This window comes from Thermobia domestica, chromosome 8 (assembly GCF_964235325.1).
Source record: "Thermobia domestica chromosome 8, izTheDome1.hap1.1, whole genome shotgun sequence".
In the NCBI taxonomy this organism is placed as follows: Eukaryota; Metazoa; Arthropoda; class Insecta; order Zygentoma; family Lepismatidae; genus Thermobia; species Thermobia domestica.
This window is the reverse complement of record NC_137461.1, coordinates 20,971,568-20,993,753: the sequence shown is the minus strand read 5'-3', so window position 1 is coordinate 20,993,753 and position 22,186 is coordinate 20,971,568. Positions and strand designations below refer to the sequence as shown.

General features: G+C 37.1%; 1 protein-coding gene across 4 annotated transcripts in view; it reads right to left on the bottom strand.

Moving 5' to 3' along the window:
• Positions 1–22,186, bottom strand: part of LOC145692764 (uncharacterized) — a 473,880-nt gene that overhangs the window by 338,108 nt on the left and 113,586 nt on the right. The gene's annotated exons all lie outside the window — the stretch shown is intronic.

Genomic DNA, 22,186 nt, shown 5'->3' with positions numbered 1-22,186 from the left:
GGACCAACCGTAGTCGGGTCAAGACTTCACTTAGGAACTAATATGTGCGCTATCCAAAAATACGTGTTTCAGAATTCTAAAGTACTCACACAATTATTTTTATGAAGGGAATTTGGCTACGGGCACATAATTTGAAGTACTCACCAACTACTTCTATAAAAATTGTTGCGAAAGTACTGCAGGATTGTGAAACTTGGATAGGGCACATATTAGTTCCTAACGGAAGTCTTGATCCGACTACGGTAGGTTTCATAGTTTTGGAGCTATGGACTTTAAAGTTTATATTTTACATGTTTTAGGCAGCCTAAAATTCGTATGAAAGCATTTTTGCACCAAGGTTGGTCTATACTTTGCGTCTTATCTTGGTGTGAGTAATCGCTTCCAAAACGTTGTCGGTGCTGTTTTGAAACACAGCCAACTGGAAAGACCGATTCTAAACATGAATGAACTGTACACTTCATCTACTGCAAGATATTGTAACAAACTGAAAATCTGATGGTCTTTTATGCAGAATTTCTTTCTAGGGGGCCTCCCCCAGAGTTAATGAACCGCCCCCTGAGAACTAACTAATTAACTAAGTCTATAACCTATGGAACCCGCAGGTTCAATGTCGCATTCACAAAAGTTCTACATTGACCTCTATCCTTAGCCAACTGGATCCAGTTTCTACTTTGTAATCCTATTTCTGCGAGATCCATCTTATCGTCCTCCCATCTGCATCTAAATGTCCCTAATAGTCGTTTCCCGATTGGACTTCCAGTTAAAATTTTGAAAGCGTTCCTACTTTCTTCCATTCTGGCTACATAACCTGCCTACCTGAGCCTCCTAGACTTGATGACCGTAACAATGTTCGGTAAACCGTATAAATTATGCATCTAGGTAGTTCCTTGTTATGAAGTTTCCATCATTTCCCATTCCCGTTCCCCTTGGGTCCGAATATTCGTCTCACGACCTTGTTCTCAAATACTTTCAAATTACGTTCCTCCCTCAGTGACCATGTTTCGCAACCATACAGAACAGGCATCATTATTGTTTTATATACTTTAAGCTTTAAATTTCTCGACAAAAATCGTGACAACAGATTTTGAACTGAATAATAACACGAATACCCTTCTTTTAGTCGACATTTAATTTCTTGGTGAATGTGGTTTTGGTCTGTTAAGATTGATTCTAGATATTTGAAAGTATCCACTTTATCAAAAGTATTATTTGATATTTTAACGCATCCATAATTTGTCGTATTATGATCCCGACAAACTTCCATGTATTTTGTTTCCTCTGTATTTACTTCTAAACCCGTGTCCGTACATGCGTTTAATAAGACTTCTGCATTTCTTTCTGTTCTCATATCATTCCCTAATTTATTTGCCATAACCTCGTAAATACGTCCAACTGCAACTTTATGTTCGCACATCATGTTATAACGCTCTTTGATTGGTTCGTTCGACTGGGGTCTAGCACCCCTTTCAGCCCGAGTCTATATGAGATGTGGCCCTACAGTTTAATATGGAATTCGAACCATGCAAGTTCTCACCGAAAATAGAAACCGGGTTTCCCGCGCCTAAAGCGCGTACACTAACCACGTAACCACGAAAAAGCTCTACTTTCTCTTTGGTGTATTCCACAATATTTTCATCGGATGAGTGGAATGATGAACTTTTGGATCACTCTGTACATACAGGGTGGACCATTTATCTTGATACGCCGTTGTAACTTTTAAACTACTTGACAGGAAACGCTAAATGTGTACCTTCCAAACATCGACAGGTGGACATCGTTTGACGTATTGTGATACCACGGGATTAACAGTGTTACCAACACAACAAAGTTATATTTTTTCCAAATAGAACTACGACAGTTTACTGTATATTTAAATCTACATGTTAAATGAAAACTTACAATATCAAATTTATTATTCAGTGACTATCTTTAACTCTAGAGTACCACAAACACAAATTCTAGTGGCTTCTATATCAGTAGTAACGTAAGTGAGACGGACGGAGCAACGTACATTCAATAATCATAATATGACCTATTTCCAAAGAGCAGGAACAGAAAGACAAGTGATTGAATATTTAACTTTTTATTTTTCAGAAGTCATTATTTCGAAACACTGCTTCGATAAGTATCTCATCCAATTGAACAGACGGATTTTAATAAATGTAAAAAATCACAACGCCATGTACATTCGATATCTCAAACTGTTCTGAAGGTAAGGTAAACAATGATAAAGTTTGCAACACTGTTTAAAATTATGTTATTCCGAGAACTTGTTGTAATCACGCCTACCAAAAAGTATTGTAGTAACATTATAGAACCAAAGTAAATCAAAAATTGTTTAAAAGTTCCCACAAATAATATATCAAAAATATAAATCTAAATAATGTATCAATTTTTTTTAAATATCTGGAATGGTTTGAGATATCAAATTGTTGTAAACAGCATTACGATCTATATGTCTATTGAAAACTATCTAAATAATTGGATGTGATACTTATGAAGCACTTTTTCGAAATAAACTCCTTAGAAAAACTTCAACTTTTCAATATCTTGTAGGGGCCGCGATGGCTCAGTGGTAGAGCGTTCACCTCTGGTGCTTGGTGTGAACTTTGTGGTGGACAAACACCGTGTGCGTGAGTTTCCTCGGGGTTCTCTCGTTTCCTCCCACTTTCTTCATTTTACCATTTCATTCATTACTCATCATCACCGTCTCCTTTAGCCTAATCGACATAACCATGGGACATAAAACAAAGATTTCATTTCAATATCTTGTAATTTTGTTTCTAATTGTTTGAAATATGTCGTATGATGCCCATATTCGACACTAAGGTACTTCGAATGTGCGTTACCCCGCCCGTGTTACTTGCGTTGTTACTGTTGTAGAACTCTTCAAAATTTGATTGATTTTCAATGTTTGTGATACTGCAGCGTCCTTAGTTTGCCATTCTGCACAATAAGTGAGAAATTGTGTTTTTCGTTTTACTTGCAGATTTAAAATATGTAATAATCTGATGTAGTGCTATTTAAAAAAAAATACAACTTCATGTTAGGTTGGCAACATTGTTTATCTGGTTGTTTTGCAGAGTATGTCAAATACGTAATGTCTCTCTCTTGATATTTGCATGGTACGAAAACTCAACATTTCGTATCTATAGTTACAGGGACGTATCAATATAAATGGTCCACCCTGTATATTGATTTTCTTATTGATAATGCAATATAGTATATCTTGTTAAATTGTAAGCCCAAAATTTTACATAGAACGGTACAAAATTTTTACCAATAATGATTGATAACATCAAATGTTTTTATCATAGTTTTTTTTTTTTTTTTTTTTTTTTTAAACAACAATTCTGCACAGGTAACAAAAACTGGGCAATTCATGCAAAAGATAACGTGAGTATCCTCTATGATTCGTCAACCGTAAATGAAGTCTCAACGAGAAAGTACGAATATCAATACAGTTGTACGAACATATCAAACTAAAGCTTGTGACAAACATCTTGACATTTCAGCTAAACGAATGAAACGCAACCTCTGACGCGATGTTGCCGAATGTTAAGAGGTGTGGCTATGGCTAAGCAGACGAACTGCAGCGCGATCAGGTGGCAGAGGATAGACGTGGACGTGTACAAAATAAACGTGGCAATACCGCTAACCTCTCATTTGCTAGCAGCGTTTAAAGGGAACTTGGAGCGCCGACTTCAAATGCCAAGATGTTTGTCACGCCGTTTAATGCTTGAATACCCATCAATACCTTGGATACAGTAGCCCTGTCAATATTTGAACGTATTTTATTGCTACACAATTATACAGCATGATCAAAAAATCACGCAAGCCAACTTTTTTTTTTTTTTAAAGTACAATGTTAAAAACGCAGATATGTGTATATATACACACGTAAACGAATATCATATGTACCGGCATTCTGCATTTGGTGGCAAGTCAATTGCTGCGTGTAATAATTGTACATTTTCCCACCAAGCCAATATCACGGACGCACATTACTGCCTAACTGGTTTCACTTGATACCAGGGGCGGATCCAGGAAGGGGGTGATCGGGGCCATCGCCCCGCCCCCAGAAGAGGACAGTTTCTTATTTTATACATATAAATAAAAGTCCTCCAGAAGTCGGTCCTGGATCCGCCCCTGCTTGATACTCGTAAAGATTACGAATAAACTAAGATAAAATAAGAATTTCTCGTGATATAAAGATTCTGTATTGAAAATGAATGCGTTTTTTCATCACGTAGGAAAAAAAATGACAATTCACGTCCAATGGTTCACATTTTATTATATCATAGATTTGATTTTGCCTGTTCAAGTTGTGGCATCCTGCAAAGCAGCTTTAGTTGTAGTCCTCTTGAAAGAGAAGAGCGACATAACATCACACCTGTCACGGCATTTGTTTTCACCGAACAAAAGAGCCTTGAGATCGGTTGTAAGAACAGTCCAATTGCAATCTTCTTCGCCCCCTTCCTAATTTTCCTTTCACTAAATCTTCCTAGAACCTCTACGCAATACAAGTTCTTCTTACACTGTGTACTACCAGAAATAATCGTTTTTTTAATAATAAAAAAGAACATTAAAACGCTTGCCAACACTGTTAGATCACGCCACTAGTCAACAGTGAGGAACCGTATTACCATTCATTCTGCTTATTTTGCATACTTTCTCGTAATATATGTTTCTTTATCTCAGAAACAGTTTCAGCTGGTAGAAGGGGTAGGATATCCAAATGAAGAACATCAGAAACGAGAAAAGAATGGAGAAAAAAAGTTGGATACTGATACTGAAAGGATGAAAAATGAGGAAATTATAAATTCACTAGAAAACTTGAAGTGTATAAATTCAACACACACACACAAAAATACATAACAGAGAGGGAGAGAGAGAGAGAGAGAGAGAGAGAGAGAGAGAGAGAAAGAAAAAAAAGGAAGTAACGGTAGACGGGAGATATTTCTAAATATGAATGAATAGAAATTAAAGAAACGAAACGGAAGAAACGATAAAGGGGGAATGTTCTACAAAAAATGCTCTCTCTTCAAAACCAATACGGTTTTTTCACAGAAACTGGTTTCGGTTTTCTTCAAAACCGATTCGGTTCTCACCGAAACTGGTTTCGGTAAAAACTTTTGGAAAACACATAAAACTATTTCTGTGGAAACTGAATCGGTTTCCGAAGAACAAAAACAATATTCTGGTCAGAAATAGAACCAATTTTGAAAAAAAAAAATCGGTTTCGGTGACAAACCTGTTTTTGTGCCCACCACTATGCAGGCGAGGCAGACCTATAGCAACATGCTGCTGGGCGTTCATTCACTTCCATCGACTACGCAATTTGTTACTTTATCTATCTCGTCCTTATGTTGGAGCTTCCTTGTGACTAATAAGCGTACGCGCCTTTGACATCGGAAACGCGGGTTCGACTTCGAGTGAGAACTCATCTGATTGGATCCCACGTTAAGTTATATGTGCATGTCTCACATAGTCTCGTTGCTGAAAGAGATGCTAAACTGAAAATCAAATCAAATCGTCGTTTGCACACCAGTGTACACAAGGAAATCAATTATCATAATACATACATATTCTCTCTCTCTCTCTCTCTCTCATATATATATATATATATATATATATATATATATATATATATATATATATATATATATATATATATATATATATATATATATATATATATATATATATATATATATATAGGGTGTTTCAGATAAAACGTCCAGTGCTTATAAATCCGAAATGGCTGAGAATAAAAAGATGAAACAGAAACTGAGATAGGAAAATGTCATAGGGCACATCACATGGTGTTGTTGTGGAGACCCCCAGGGCCCTCCTTCAAGGGGGCCCAGGGGCCAACTTCAAATTTTCAAATGGGAACACGTATTGAATCATACTTCATTCAATAGTACTTGAAAAACGAAACAACTTTTGTAGGAAACCATTTTCGATTTGGGCCACCGTTTTCAAAATGGCTGCAAAAAGTGGGTTCTGTATCAGATAAAACGTCCAGTGCTTATAGGCCTAAATCAGAAACGGCTGATAATAGAGAGATGAAACAAAAACTGAGATAGAAAAGATGATAAAGCATATCAAGTGGTGTTGTTGTGGTGACCCTCAGGAAACTCAGTGAAGGGGGCCTAGGTGCCAACTTCAAACTGATACAGGACTTTTTGCGGCCATTTTGCAAACGGTGCCCCAAATCGAAAATTGTTTCCTACAAAAGTTGTTTCGTATTTCAAGGACTATTGAATGAGGTATGAATCAATACATGTTCCTATTTGAAAATTTGAATTTGGCCCCTGGGCCCCCTTGAAGGAGGGCCCTGGGAGTCACCACAACAACACCATGTGATGCGCCCTATGACATTTTCCTATCTCAGTTTTTGTTTCGTCTTTTTATTCTCAGCCGTTTCGGATTTATAAGCACTGGACGTTTTATCTGAAACACCCTGTATATATGTCTGTGACTTCATATCTCTTGAACCACGAGACTGATCTCGATCAAATTTTCAACATAGATGAGGTTCGGAAAATGACCGATATCGGTATCGTAACGATAGTTTTCGGAATCGCTGAGATGAACAGTGACACTTTCGATACCGTTTAAATTCAAATACAGCCCTGAAACTTAGGAGAGGGGGAGGAGGGAGATATTTTTAAAAAATATATAGAAAATAGTCGATAATAGTGTGGAATCCTTAGTTTTCGGGATCGATAAGATGAACAATGATACTTTCGATGTCGTTTAAATCCGAACTCACAGCATAATACCCAAAATGAAATGTATTCTGCTAGTGTATAATAAATTACAACTTTAATATGTCCCATAGAGTTTCCATAGGAGCAGCTGTAGCTCCACGTTTACTCTTAAAATCTCGGTGCTGAAAGAGACGCTAAACTATAATCCAATCAATCATCATCAGTGTTTCAATTAGCTTCATACATAATCGTGGGGCGTAAAACTAGAACTTTCATTTAATTTTTCCCCATTTGTCATCTTTCATTTGATTTTCTTCTATTTAAAAAAAAAAAAAATCACAAGAACAGTATACAGTGTGTTTCAAAAAGGATAATCCGATTTCAAAAGGTTATATTATTAATATGAATAAGGGCAGAAGTTCGCGGCAAATTTTAAAATACATTTCGAAACTAAAAGTTTCCGCATGGTAAGTCGCCGATCCACGTAGCTCATAGGTCTTCTTTATGGATCGGCCTAAAGCAACCTAATGATCTCATAATGCACCACTCTTCTTCAAAGTCGCCTTATATCAGCTTTTTTTTTAGAGAGAGAAGAGAGAGAGAAAGAAAGAAAGAAAGAGAGAGAAAGAGAAAGAAAGAAAGAGAGAGATAGAAAGAGAGAGAGAGAGAGAGAGAGAGAGAAAGAGAGAGAAAGAGAAAGAGAGAGAAAGAAAGAAAGAGAGAGAGAGAAAGGGAAAGAGAAAGAAAGAGAGAGAGAGGAAAAGAGAAAGAGAGACAAAGAGAGAGAGAAAGAGAGAGACAAAGAGAGAGAGAAAGAGAAAGAAAGAGAGAGAGAGAAAGAAAGAGAGACAGAAAAAAGAAAAAGAAAAAAGAAAAAGAAAAAAGAAAGAATGTACAAATGAAAACTGTATTCTAAACGTATTTTAAAATTTATTCCAAGGCTTTGTCCACGCATGTAAAAGATGTAGCCTTATGAAACTAGATGATTCTTTTTGAAATACTGTTATATACTGTGTTTATACTGTTATTTCTTTGTTTTATATGCGAGAGCTTAGCTAAGGAAATGCAGGGTGTACTTACAATGAAAATATGCTAAAATCAATTAAGAATAATTAAAAAAAAAAAAAACTGAACTGGGAAATTCACTCATAGTAAACAGTTCAATATATATAATTAAACCAAACCATTTAACACTTTAAACTGTTCTTAAACGAACTAAAAAAATAAGATATTTCGCATTGAGTAACAATTTAAATACCCGAATATTGTAACTCAAACTGCACACTCATATCTGGCCTGGAAAGCTATCAATTCATTTAATGGCATTTTCGCTTTGTAATATTTACATACTCTCTACTGTCTTAAGTTACTCACTAAATTTCAAAACAAAACACCATAAGTTTTTAAAATGATAACGATCGCACAAAATTGCAATATCGAGTTAAAACTGGATAAAGCGCGAATCTCATACCTTACAGAGCGCGAAAGATATTTTTCACATCTCTGCCCTCTGACGGCTACAACAAGAATTACACGAACACAAACTTACTACAAGCGCGACATCTGGCGACCGAACTGTCGAACTTCGTTGTGGCAATGTGAAAAACACGGTCATAGCACTGGATTGGAACATCATAAGTTCGTCTACCTCGCCGCTCGCTTCCCAACGAAACACGTGGCGTTATTAATTCCAACATGTGGTGGTTGTACAGCGAAAAACGACCGACCCGCCTCGCCTCGAACGATTTCACTTACGCTACGCTGCGAATGTGATGCGAACTTCCACATTTGCTCTGAGGCAGAACGAAATATGCACACAAGCTACACAACCATGTGTAATGTTTTACTATAAAAATAAGGCCAGCAACGACTACGAGCTAACTGAACCTTGACCAAAACAAACACACGGACAATAAATGCTTTACGCTACTAATTATCGCTAGAGAAATGGTGTGCTTGTGTTTCTATACAGGTTGTATTAACAAAATGTATATCCCCCAATTAACTTTTGAAAGCTATGCAATGAAAACCAGTTTGTAGGACAAGTAAGGTGATAACATACAGGAAGCTATTTTTTTAATATTAAAAAATCTACTGTAAATTTACTCAGGACACAATTGATCTCTCTCTCTCCTTTAGCACGAAAATTTTCAAACGCATGGACTTTTTTTTTTTTTTTTTTTCAATATTTAATTTAGCAACGATTTCCAAATGATGTGGAGTCCAATCTTACTTAAAATTTTATTCTTTCCCATAGTCAAGGGTTCTTGTGACAAATATTCACGGAATCAATATATCGAAGGAATATTAATATATGCAAATGAATATCCTCATAATGAACTTATGATCAATTACTCAGTTATTGTATACGTATAGCATCGTTTCGCGTGACTAATTTTCTCATACAATCAAGACGGATAAATGATCAGATTTGTGGTTTCCATTTTAGGTAAAAAAAAAAAAAAAAAAAAAAAAGCTTCTTGTTTTGCCTTATCCGTTATCCTTAAAAATCGCAAAAATGAAACTGGACGGAAATTAGAAAATTCTTTACGTAACGAATTGAAATCTTTGTTTTACGTCCCACGATTATGGCGGTTAGGCTAAAAGAGACGATGATGATGATAAATGCGTGCAATGGTGGGATGATTAAAGCGAGGAAACGGGAGAACCCCGAGAAAACCTACACACACGGTGTTTGTCCACCACAAAGTTCACTTGGCACGCGCTGCGATCGAACCAGGAGCCACAAGTAGGGTTGTGCAATATCGAAATTTCGATATCGACATTCGATATTCTTCTGATATCGATATCGAATAGATATATTAATATCGACAATATCGATATCGAATATCAACAATATCGGATATCGAATATCGACGATATCGATATATCGACATATCGCACAGCCGTAGCCACAAGCACGAGAGGTGAGCGCTCTACCACTGAGTCACTGCGGCCTCCATGCAACGAATTGAGAAATTTGATATATATATATAGATATATTATACAGACGGGAACACATTATTGGCAAAATGGGTAATATTTAGAAAAAAAGGGTAATGGAAATACTTAAAAAGAAACTTCGGTCCACTAAATCTAACTGCATATAGTACTAGTTATTCATACTATATAATACATGAATACTTGATATAATCCATTCCTTGTCTACAATTAAGGCTTCAAATCTTTTCGGCATACTCTATTTCTTTTCTGTAAAGTTTGACATTTTAATGTCCTCTCAATAAATGTTAAGTGCAACCAAGCCACTTTCAAATACCCTACTCCGCACACTCCTTAATTAAATTTGTGCGTCATACCTCATCTACGAAATATTTGTTGTTGTTGTTTTGAGGTTAATTCCCTGTTCTGAAGTGCTTTTCTTAACAAGAGTTGCTTAGGAATCTCTCTTTGTATCTCGCTTTAAGGCACATTTTCTTTTCCGGTGGGCCTACATGTTCTTCCAACTAACTTCGCAAATACGATTAACACACGAAACTCTCTATCACCAACATCTCTATCTAAATTTTATTTGTGGACATCATTAACAACGTATCTGAGAAAAAAAAATACCTTAAGTTTTGACTACTTTCATTTTCCTTTCTGACTTGCTCAGTGGTGGAACCTTACCTTTGCAGCCCCTAATTTCGATAACATCACTTCCTTAATCCTCATTTAAGCATTCCTCAACTTGTCTGACTACTGATGATCAGAGATTTTAATGGATTTACATGTTTCATGACCCCTACATGGCAAAAAAAAAAAAAAAAATCTTTGGATGTCTGTTCGTCTGTCCCAATGGAAATATGTGTTCACTTGCCTAGAACCGTTCAACGTATTGAGACCAAATTTTAAACGTTAAATTTTTTCTAAGACTTTCTAAGGGGAGGGGTTTCGATTTTTCTTCTATTCGCCCCCCAAAACAAAGGCAGAACCTTTCTATTTCAAGTGTGTCGCTGCTGGTGCTGCTGTCGATGTGTGTTTTCCCGTACCTCCCTTGAAAGTGAAGGGATAAGTTGCTGTGGACGAGATCTTTCAATTATTGGCTGCAATGGACTTTGCTATGCACTGTCTTATTAGCCATTCTAAGTAGCTTACGATCTTCACCCGTCAATACCAAAGAACTGAATGACAAACTGGCAATACATTTGCTTCTTTCCCCTAAGCAAAGGGAGAATTTCCTCCGTAAGCGTGTTTCGGGGATGGGGCCGAAGAATGTTTCACATATTTTCCGAGCGCACACTTGAAATAGGAAAGCTTCTATTTTAATGGAGAAATAAAAAAACAAAAAAAGTGATTTTTTAAAAATCAAAAACAGCTCAAATAACCATTTTGTTTTATATTTCATTACAACCGTATAATCATAAGTAATACCTCTTGAAAAAAAATCCAGAAGGGATATTTAATTCTTGGAGTATGAGTTTGCAACATATAATAAAGCTGCCAGTAACTCGGCCTTGGCCAAATGGAAATCTTATACGGCAATTGAAAATTATAGTTTTTTTTTTTTTTTTTTTTTTTTTGAAGATTTTCTCTAGAGTTGTTTTTGGACGAAATTCTAAAATCAGGTAACTTTGTTCATATTTTACAAATAAATGTTTCACTAATAACCTTACAATATGGCATAACTCATCTGTACTAAAAAAAAAAAAAAAATCATAAAGGGTAGTTTATTCTTGTTTTTTTTTCGATCGATTTTCTCTAAAAGACACGCTATTTTGTTCATTTTATATTTTATTTTGTATTATATAATGTAACACTATGGCATAATTCATGACTTGAAAAAATCATAGTGGGCAAGCTGACTCTTGGAGATGAGTTTTCCTCCGGACAGTTATCAAAAAACTGCTTAAAATTTAATTCGTACTTAGAAAAACAGTTTCAGAAATAACTGAATGATAACATTATTTAGTTTATAAAGGATTGAGCGTTTGGTGCGGTGGTTCGCATACTTTATTGATTTTGTAATAAGTTTAACCTTTATCAGTTAAACTAGAAAAAAATAAATTTATAATTCATTCATCTACTCATTTATTCATGAAACATGTCATTTTCTATAACAATAATCGATAATCAGTAGCACAAAATGCTAAGTTTCAACATTTGTGGACTGTTTTACGTATAGTAAGAAACAGGTCGTTTCTAGTTGATTAAAAAGTAAATTAAAAGTTTACTTTTCCATAAAACCGACAGGTCAATATAATTAAGAACTGCTCACTTCTGATTGTTTGAAAGGGTAATTAAAAGCTGAGCTCCCAGAAAGAAAAAAAAAATCACGAAAAAAATCTAGTTTCCAGAAAATTGTTGTTGTCTCCCAAGTTCTGCAATTATTTTTTTTATTGTCTACCATTTTATGTAAATGGGGATTAGGCGAAACATGGAACCTTGCTTTCCCTAAATATGGAAGACATATCATTTAACTGTCATCAGTGGCGGATCCAGGAGGGGCAATCGCCCCCCCCCAGAAGAGAAAACTTTCTTATTTTATATATATAAATAAAACCGATCTCAGAGTTTTGAGCTCTTAAGAGTAGCTCTAAGTAGCAGTATTACAACCCACCGCCTCCCCCAGAAGTCCGTCCTGGATCCGCCCCTGACTGTCATAATGGTAGAAGATAATTGGTTAGACGAAACAAGGAATAACCTTTAAACACCCATTGATGCAAGTGCTACGTTGAGGCTTTAAATCTCAATAACTCAGTTCCTAATTAAGGTAGAAAGATAATTTTGGTATCAATGTGTTCCTGAAAGATGAAGCTTTATGCAAGGGCGCCGATTTCTCTGTAAATTTGGGGGGGGGGACATTCAGATGCAGAAAGCATATATGAGGATTTTAAGACAAATTGCATTCAAATTATGCCAAATATTGTAAATTTACAAATACAATGGGGGTCCACATGAGCTTTTTTTTGGGGGGGGGAGACTCGCCCCCCAGGATCGGCGCCCTTGGCTTTATGTATCTGGAAGGGTACCGCGGCGGAGAGAGAGGCTAAGTTCGTGTTTTTTTTCTTTCGCATCAGGTTTTGTTGAGGAGGCATTCTCCCCTTGGAGATACACTCTTAAAAATTAGTATGTGAAGCTATAAATTAGTCCACTACATCGTAATGCCCTGTATGTGTACTTTCCTCCTTGCTTGTATTGGGGAAGGAGGGGGGCAAAATTGGACAATTTTTGGAGTCTCAGTTTTTGTCGTAAATTACTTTTTTTTTTCTTCTACGAATAGGGCATGAATTGGATAAATGTTACTTCGTTGTAATCTGTGTTCTATAAATGTTCCATGATGTATGACTCATGACTTTGTAATAATTAGGAAGGTCACCAGGGCCGCCAACGCAAAGGTCTAAACGGCCCTTCCAAACTGATGAACAGGGCGTTTTTATAGGAATTTTGTTCTGAATTTTTATCTCGCTTTGTACTGCATTTTTTATACTATTGTCAAAGGCGTGTTGCCTGGATATTAGCATAATTTTGTTACTACAAGGGTTGCCAGGGCCCCCAATTTCCTTTTTTTTTTTTTTTTTTTTTTTTACATTTTTAGGACTTTTTTGTTTCTTATTCTTCTACGAATAGGGCGGGAATTGTATCAAATGTCTCGTTGGAATCATGTGTTTCATAAGCTTTCCAACATTACATCAATCACGACACTGTGATAATTCGAAATAATGCAAATTCATTTAAAAAAAAATACTACACGACTTGACAAAGAAATCAGTAAAATTACATTCCAGTCCACTTTAAATAAATCAGAACGATAATTCCCCACATAAATCAATGAACTAAAAATAAAGATGGAATAGTTAATAATTGAAACGGCTTCTCTAGATCTCACATATTCAAGAGTATTCAAAGAAACATGGCAGAGCTTTTATAAAAGTGTATCAAGAACACGTGTCGGATACGTGGAATGCGTATTGCAACCCTACATGGACGTCCCAGAAGTCAAGAGGGCAACTGTCTCTCTAACCGTGGATTTTCCAAAGCGAATTATGAGGATTAGAAATTAAATTTCTGGGCTTTCGCCATCTACAGCCATGTTAGTCCATTATGTATGAGGGATGACACCTCTCGGCGATCACACTAACCAAGGAAAGGGAAGTCTTTCAGTTTAACGTCCCACGATTATGCCCTTTAGGCTAAGGGAGACGACGATTAAAGCAAGTGAATGATGATGGAAGAATTGGTGGAATGCGAAAGTGGAAGGAAACTGAGTACCCCGAGAAAACCCACGAGCACGATGTTGTCCACCACAAATTTACTTGGCCGAGAATTGAACCCGGGACCCCATGCACCAGAGGTAAGCGCTCTAAGGAAAGGGAAGGAAGAAAGGATTGGAAAAGGAAGGATCCGGCCTGGGATCTGTGTGTTAGGTACCATCTCGGCATTTGCCTGGTGCGAATGAGAAAACCCCAGGAAAACTTCACTCAGGGTGGTAGGCCCGAAGAAGCTTTTACACTTTTCTACCGAGTGTCCCCGACCCCCCGGAAAATAAAGCAAATCATTTTCCATATATTTTACCTAATGGATTTGAGTAAACTATATAACCTGTAATTTTCAGTGCCTGCGCTTATGTAATTTTATATAATAGCATAGTTCCATTCATACAGTTATGAATGTTTATTCAAGGCAAAGACACATTCTGTTACTTCTCTTTGAATTCCAATTAAAGAATTATATTTTCGTGGTGGTGTTTCAAGTACTGAAGATTCAAAATGTGAGCATTAGCTGAAAAAAAAAAAAAAAAAAAAGTGGTTGCTTTGATTTTACGTAGGTCTTCGCTCGTTGAGAAACAAACAAAATATTCGATCACTTGTGTTCTGTCTATACACGGTCTTTTTTTTTTTTCCCCGGGAAAATGCCCTGCAGGTGCCACACTAACGTCTATAATTATTGGCTGCTTAATAGGTGTTTTTTCCTACAACTGTTTGTGATGTCGTTTTTTTCTTAATGGGATACTATACATTACATTGTACCACGTGATCTCTCTTGAAGCGTATCACATTGTCACTTCGCTGAATTTTGTGAGGAAAATTCTAGTTTTCGCGCATTTACGTACTTTTGAAGACAGGAAGGCAACCATTAACAGAATGGTTGGAATTTGTGACGCATGCCTAGGGGATTGATATTTCAAAACTCCGATAATGACTGTATATTTACTTTTCAATTATAAAGACCATAAAGGTGAGATAGCTATTCTTTTAAATGCATGTTAAATCAGGATATTTTAGAGAATGTATATAAAGTTTCTTTCAATATATTTCTCTTAAATGGTGCTAAATATTGATCGGAGATGTGGACACAAACAAAATCAGACATTCATCGTCTGCAGACGAAACAGTTCAAGTCGAGAGACGTCGACACTTGTTAGCATAACAATTGATATAATTGCTTGATGGATTCGTATAGTAATACTAATCGCTCAAATTAATCTGCGACGTTGCCACATAGTGAAATTTTGATTCCCCATAGCGACAACTGCCCGGAATGCCAACGTCAGGGACAGGCCCGCAACCAGTCACAGAACTTGGGGAGCACGGATATGTTAGGGAGGGGAAGTCATTAAAAATGCTATTACACACATCTAAGATTCGTTTTTTGTGTTGAGGTCTGGAGGGGCCACGCAAAGATGGGGGGACCTGCCCCCTAGCCTCCCTCTGTTTGCAGGCCTGGTCAGGGGGCGCCCAAACGAGCACTCCCAAAATAAATTTTCGAACATATTTTTTAATATCACTGTAATAAAATGTAAAATATAGTCTAGGACTAGGTGGGGGGAAGACACTTTAGCCGGGTGAAAATTTTGCCTTTGTCCGCTCCTGATCTATTTAGGCTCTAATCTCACCATTATTGGAGAGTAATAATTAGCTGATCTTTTAAAATACGATTGCAATATTACTTGCAGTATTTTTGTCGACGTGATGACTTTTCTCTCTCTTCCCCCCTCCCCTTTTTTCAGTTAGAGAATTTTTAGCCCTGTTTTAGAGGAAAGAAAATCTCATGTTGGCAACACTTCCCAAAGCTAGACGAATGTGGAATGTCATGTGTGGGATGTGGCGCGTGCACATGAGTTAAAGATTGTCATGCATTGGCCTATTCGATGGGTGAGGTGGTGCCACTAGGGATTTTGCCTAGGGGCTCCAAATGTCATTGTTACGCCACTGTTCGTGTGGCTCGTGTTTTCATTATACAATGACTCCCAGTTTGCCATATACCATCTAGTTCAGCGTTTCCCAACCGGTGTGCTGTGAATGGGCCCCTAGTGTGCCGCGAGGAATCGAAACAAAATTATTAATTTTATAGCAATCAAATTGTAAAACGTAGGGAAAATGTATATTTGTATTTCACATTACTATGAACCTATACCATGAATCTACAATTTTAAGTTTCATACCGAGTTACTGTTCTGTATATTACTAATGTTGAAAAAAGTATTTGTTATCATTGTTATGACCATTATTGCTTCTTTATTGTTACAGACTATTTCGTAACTTGAAAATTTAAAATATCATCCAACCCTTTCGAAAAATTACCTATATTTGTGTTTTAAAAGTAAAAGAGATTTGTTTGTTCGATTGTTATTTAGTGATCTTCCTTCTTAGTAAACGGTTGGATACAGTTTTTAAAAAGAAGGCGTATTTTTAAAAACCTGAGTCCAATATTTTATTGCAATTGTTTTCTATTTTTAAATTAGAATGAAAAACAAACAATGATTTACCACGTGGGAAAAAACGGTGATAGATCTTTCTTCTCTGTGAGAAGGAGATCAATAATCACAGAAAAAATACCACTGTATTTTATATTTACAAATAATAATATCTATAAGTGTGCCGCGAAAATCCAAGTAACACTCGTAGTGTGCCGCAAATTGAAAAAGGTTGGGAAACGCTGCTCTAGTTCAACGTAGTGAACCTAATAATCCATTACAGAAGTATTGATCTTGAGCTCACTGTATCTGAATTTATCTCTACGTGCGATGTGAAAAATATTATTTAATAAATCCATTCCGCATCATAACAGTTTTGTATATTTTAAATCACTACGCGCACTAGAATTAAGAGTGAAAGGGACTTTATTTTGTTTAAATGAATTAGCTGTGCCTTTGAAACAATTTCCTATTTCCCTTCTACTTGTTTTATAAACCTAAAAAGGAAAACCATTCACATGATTTGTCACAACGCTAGTGACCTTTCTGTTTCTTTCTTCCGTTTGTTCGTATGGCTTTCCCATCTCCTCGCATCGAATCACGTAACCGAACACAAGCAAAGCCCTTCAGAGAGAGGCCACGCGTCGCTGAGAATCGACCCACGCTGCTTCTGCACCATAAGCTGTGCCTGGAATACTCTTCTTTCCGACGATCAAGCCGCTCCTAACCGACGCAACGCCACCGTACACAAAAATATAGGAAGACAAAAGGGGAAAAAAATGGCAAGTGAGGCGCAAAGTGTTAAAAGGGCGAACGAATGAATAGAAAAGGGGGGAAGAGAGAGAGAGCGCTGTATGGCCAATGACACATTGACAACGCACGCTCTCAAATGCCAACACACAACAACACAAAATCGTGTGGGAATAAAAACTGAGAGCTTCCCTATATGCCCCCCCCCCCCAAAAAAAAAGTTAAACGAATATGTATTTTCATCAACGACCCAAAAGGGAAAAAAGAAGGCAGAAGCCCCCGCTGCTTACTGGAAACCTTTGTCCCCTGGACTCGCACAATTTCAAAATCTATACAATATGTTCCTATCTGTTTTCGTTTACCGAGTGCATAGCTTGAATAGATTCTTTATCTCATAATACCTTCTAAGTTAAAGTTGGTGGGCGTTATCGTTGTGTGTGAAGCACTTATGCTATGCAAAAGTATGGAGAACGCTTATTAGAAAGGTTATATCTGTCTGTAGACAGATATCAGAGTAAAGACATACTGAGACGAGTATTCTTTGTGTGTTTGGAACCAACTGACTGTCCCAAGAATAGGTTCCATCTTTTTTTATTGACTTCCTATTGAAACCGGAAGTGTTAGAAATCGGACATTTCCGGTTTCGAAGTTCATAACCGTGGAACAAAAGCGGCAATAGATAACGAGAAGAGTTTTTAAAATCCATTCAATATCTAAAGAATAAATTTCAGATAAAACAGATTTGAATAATAAATTCAATCACTCTTATCTCTGTACAATAAAACCAGATGTGGTAAAAAAAAAACTACTACGACTTCCGGTTTCAGTATTCATCTCCTTGTTGCAAAAACTGTGACATGACAATAAATGGCTTTATGATTTAAAAAAAAAAAAAAATGATTTCCCCTCAGCTCTTATTCTTGTACTGAAACTACAAATAGTAAAAACTAGCCTGACTTCTGGTTTCAATACTAATTTTAATACAGTAATAATTGTAAAAAGATGAGAAGAAACTGCTTTCGATGTGAATTCAGCGCCCGAAGAGCAGACAGCATAATCTGTGACCAGGTGTGCACCCAGAAATTTTTGTTGAGAGAGGTACAAGCTTCAAAGGGGGTTCAACACTACTACCCACTATGTTTATGTAGTACTGAATGGATATTGTTCTGCATCCGAAAAGACGATACGGAATTATAAATACTTCCACCTATATTTTCAGAAAAAAAAAATATAGAACTAAATTGTTTTTATAAGATAAAGATTAGGATTAGGATTTAGATTTCTGGGCTGTCAGCATCTATGACCATTTAGCCCGTCATGTACATGAGGAATGACGTCCCTCGGCGAGCACACTATCCGAAGAAAAGGAAGAAGGAAGGAACCGACCTGGGGCCTATATGTTAGGTACCACTCCGGCATTTGTTTGGTGTGAATGAGAAAAACCCAGGAAAAGGTTATTCAGGATGGCTGGCCGAAAAAAGTTTTGGACTGAGTGCTCTCACCGGCAATGGAACCCGCAACCACTCGCACCGAAGACGAGAACGTTATAAGAGAAAGAGTACAGATGAAGAGTAAAATGAAATTTTCATGCTACATCAATCATTTCCCTGTTAAGCAAATAAAGTTTTATTGAGAACGTTGAGTTTGGAAATTTGGGAGGTCCGAACCCGGTGGTTTCCTCGTGGATGCGCTCCTGTCTCTGATCTCCCTCTATCACAACCGGAAGTAAACTTTTATTTCTTCCAATTTCAGCATTAAATTTGTATAGTTCGGAAGTCTGTAGTAGTTTCGCATCAAATTTAATTATTTTATTTTTTTGCTTACTTACGTCTTATAAATTATCAGAATCCTACTGCGTTGCGAGAGATCCACAAAAGGTATGATAACAATATTGAAAATATTATTAGAGTATATTGGGTAATGATCTGAATATATTCTTCCTTCTCTCAAAATCTTCTCTCCTGTATCCATTTTCCATTAGTAATTGGTGCAGCATTTCCGCGTTCTCTTTCCTTCTTCCGTCCTCACCGTATACCATTTCTATTTTTTTGCATTCTTTATAAAGTTCCTCTTAGTTCCTACTAGGGATGGCCAGAAACCGGTCCTGGTGGAACCGGTTTTCGGCTCTGAACGAATCCGGTTCCAGAACCGGTTTTCCGGATCCAGGTCTAGAACCGGTTCCTCTCGCGGAACCGGAACTTTGTGGCTATTCCTTGTCCCTCCAGTGCCAGTGTATTCACGCAGAGCATTCTTTCCTGTAGCACCTTCTCCAGAATTTTCCACCTGGAGCACTTCCTGTAACACTTTCTCTATCCTCATATCCATAAAGTATTTTCCTTTTTCACTGTTATCCAAGTATTATTAATATAAACTTGGTGCTTTGATTCGTTTTGCTTTCGTAAACCAATTAACAATTGGCATAACAACCCTTATGGGTTTGAGCCACTCCAACGCCATCTGTTAGCGATCAGCTCAAGTACATCCAGCCCACAGTGACGAACACGTGGTCCATCGTTCTGTCTCTAACAGGCGTGCCAAGATCTTTCTAGATATAGTAACCGTCACGTCTTTTATTCACGTGACTCCTCAGTTTGCCTCACGATACTGGGTCAACGCGAAAAATTGTGAAGCACCGGCCGGGAATCGAACCTGGGATGACGTGAGTCCAACGCTCTAACCACTACACTACAATGTCCCCCAGTTTTGTTTTAATGCTGTGGAATATTTCTAAAGCTATAATGAACAAGGTACAAGTCACTGCACTCAAATGTCAATTTACACAACACTGAATATTTGTGCTATAAGGGATAAGTTTTATTTTATTATTTTTTTTAAAAGAAGTTTATTTCCAATATAAAATGACGTTTATCACAGAGTGCGTAGCACTAGCGCCATAACACTGTTGTTTTGACATCTGGGTATATTAAAAAAAAAAAAAATCACATATTCTGTAATAAACTACATTTGAGATAAAACCGTGTTAGCCTTTCAAAAATCAAGGAAAAAAATGGTGAAATAAGAATGTAGAAGAAAAGTATATGTTCGGAAAGTATACATGTGTGTGTCTCTCTCTCTCTGATTCTTTAAGCTCGAAAACTTTCTGGTCCCTGAATATTACCAAAAATAAGGGGTGAGGTTCAAACCGGATACCAACTAGACTAACCCCGTCATTGGAAACGTTAACCCGTGGCATCAGAATACAAGAATGGTCGTTCTACAATCATCATTAACAGCTAAACTTATTCTCCTACAATTACCTCTAGAAGTCAGCAACTAATCGGAAAAACCAAAACCCTTTCAAAGCTTAAGTTTTCCTTTTCTAAATATATCGTTAGTCTGATTTCTTGAGAAATAGCTGTAAGCAAAAATCTTTCTTTAAAAATACTGGTCGCTGACCTTCAAGAAAAAAGCAAAACAAATTCTTAGTACGTCTGCTCCTTAATATACAGGTGGATCTTCGTCTGTCTCAGATAGAGAACTGCTTCGGGGATGTAATCTGTGATGTGTTTAAACAACATCTACTCTACCAAGGTCGATCACTCATACACACTCTTTCTTCTCTTGCTACTATAAACATACAAGGTCTCACTTCTAATCAAACTGACACAACTTTAGAGTTATTGAGCTGAGTAGTTAAATTCCACATGATTCTACAAGTAATTTTAAGAGTGGACTAAGACTGTTCATTTGACAAAAAAGCAAATCGGAAAACACTGATTGGGAGATACTAAAACCTTTCTATATCAATAATAATAATACTCGTAATACTGCCCTGTTGTAGCCAAGTGACAAATAGTGGAAAATATATTTACTCTTTATTGTATCTGTTCGCGTTTATGTATTTTTCAACATTTTTAGGTAGGCCCGTACCTACTCGGCCTACCTGCTAAAACCGCCACTGGCCAAAACCCCAGTAGGGTTGCCTACGACACGAAAAAACCTTATCTCTTGTTTCGTTGGCAAATCTAACATCAAGTAAGCAATCACTAATTATAAAGGAGCGCATTATCTGCTCAATATGTCTATATTTAAAGTTTCTAATCCAAATTGAGTTCCTGATTGTTTGAGACCTTGCATAAGACATGAATGTACAGTTTAATATGAAATCTGCATACATGCACCCCCACCAAAACACAGATTCCTCTCAACAAAGACAAGAACCTTAGCTACGGAAAGTTCGTAACCGTTAGAGAAAATGTCACCGACAAGGAGCGCAGTGTTCGACCACAGCACGGCATGAACAAATCTGAACACAGCTCCCGAGGAGCTGATACAGAACTCTCCCTACAGCCCGGACCTCTCTCCAAGCGACTTTCACCTGTTCCTGCACTTGAAGGAACACCTAGGAGGCCGTCGCTTCGCTTCAGAGGATGAGGTGAAACACTTCGTGACAACGTGGTTGATCTCGCAAGGAGAGGATTTTTTTTTTTTAAACCAGGAAGGAATCTTCAAGCTCATCCCACTATGCGATAAGGATATGGACACTATGCAGAAAAATAACCTAATGTATGTACTATCTTTTAGCCGTATTATTTGTATGAAATAATACGTTTCACTGCAGGTTTTGTAATTTTACTTTCTGATAACTCCTCGGTATGTTCTATATGCATGGAGAGTTCCTCCTTTTCCCTTCCCCGTGCCTTCTATAACATATCTCAGGACTCAGTCCCTTCTCACACAACGCCCTAGCCCGTTTTTAATTATTCTCCCCTACTATTCCGAGCATTTCCTATTGGTTTTCCGTTCGGACTAGCTTTTTGCTATTCTCCTCCACACACAAATTTCGAAACCCTATAATAGATTCCCACCGCTTTTGCATACTACCATTTTTTTTGGTTCCGTAAACTATTCCAAACGAAATATTTAATAGCTTTTCTCTTGATTCATTATTGAAAGACCTATGAAATACATAATCTTTTGCTTCCTACAATGCTATTTTCGCCATTCCTGCTTTTGCTTTCACTTCACGATTGCACTCCCCTTTTTCACTAACGTTACAGTACTAGAGTACAGAAAACTAATTACATGTTCTACCTTTTACACCTCCCTAATTCCACTTCGTTCCCATCACCTTTACTTTCTA